The 1366-nt window shown below is 41.7% G+C and overlaps 1 protein-coding gene across 4 annotated transcripts in view; it reads left to right on the top strand.

The window, feature by feature from the left end:
- LOC106879657 (inter-alpha-trypsin inhibitor heavy chain H3) overlaps window positions 1-1366 on the top strand; it is a 39783-nt gene that overhangs the window by 29193 nt on the left and 9224 nt on the right. The window lies entirely within an intron of this gene.

Genomic DNA, 1366 nt, shown 5'->3' with positions numbered 1-1366 from the left:
GAGTCTTATTTTTCATCCCGCAAGATGCCAACAATCACCCTCCTCACCAAGCGAGCTTGGTGGGGTTGCCAGTTTAGTCGCCGACGACCCGACCATGAGACAGGTCGTACTGGATTACATGTTACCAGTAGCGCTCAGGAATACTTATAAGAGCGACCTGACATAAGAGCGACCTGTGGCATATGTCACAAGGTTATGTAAAACAATACCCGGACTTAAGAGACATATGCTGGTTCACAGAGGCGTTTCCTTAGAATCAGATACCAGCGAGCAAGGATCGAGAGGCCTGAACATTTGTCATCTGTGCTGTAGACCTTGTCGCTCAGCAGCCGGACTTCAAAGTCACTTGAGGGCTCACCAACGAAGTGATTGTACTGCGTGATGATATGTGTGGATTGTTGATGGGATGGCTATCGTCTGTCAAGATGGAGCGGTCGTCATATATATATATATATATGGATGGATGGATAGATAATGATATTGTCAATACACGTACACGGATCCTGAAATAGGTTGCATAGAAATTGCTGAAACAGGATGGTAACATCCTTCTTATAATATTCCTTCTTTTATATTAATATGTTGGAAATAATTACATGTATTAATGTAGATATATAGGCGTGGCTGTGTAATAATAAGATCGCTTCCAAACCACGTGGTCCCAGATTCAGTCTCACAGCATGAAAATTTCGGCAAGTGTCATCTATTATAGGCTCGGACCGAACAAAGCTTTGTGAGTAGATTTAGTAGACAGAAATTGAAAGACCGTCGCATGTGTGTATCTGTGTGTGTGTGCGCGCGTGTTTGTGTGTGTGTGTATGTGCGTGTGTGTGTGTGTTTCTTTGCATGTGTGTCTTTGTGTCTGTGTTTTTCCCTCACCACTGCTTGATAACCAGTGCTGGTGTGTTGATATTCCTCTAATTTAGCAGCTCGGAAGAAGAGACCGATAGAATAAGTACTACTCCTGGTATAGATTTCTTCGACTAAACCACTTCAAGCCGGTACCCCAGTATGGTCGTGGTCAAACGACTGAAGCATGTAAAAAAAAAACGATTAAAAATAGATAGATGGATAGATAGATAGATAGATAGATAGATAGATAGATACATTTCTTTTATTAGCCACACAGGGCTCAACGAAGATGGGACAAATACAATGTAGAGCTTTTATTTTTGGGAGGGGGAAGGAAGGAAAAAAAAAATAAAAAAATAAAAATTGGTGGTGTCGATCAAAAGGGATCGTAGGAAGGGAAAAAGGGGCAGTTCGATCAAAAGGGATCGAAAAAAAAAGAAAAGGAAAGGCCGATCAATAGGGATCGTGTATCACACAGTAATGTTCTCGTGTAAAAAGAGGGGAGGACAGTTTA

The sequence above is a fragment of the Octopus bimaculoides genome, chromosome 5 (assembly GCF_001194135.2).
Source record: "Octopus bimaculoides isolate UCB-OBI-ISO-001 chromosome 5, ASM119413v2, whole genome shotgun sequence".
NCBI classification, from domain to species: domain Eukaryota; kingdom Metazoa; phylum Mollusca; class Cephalopoda; order Octopoda; family Octopodidae; genus Octopus; species Octopus bimaculoides.
Note: the sequence above shows the minus strand (reverse complement) of the source record. Positions and strands in the feature narration are given on the sequence as shown.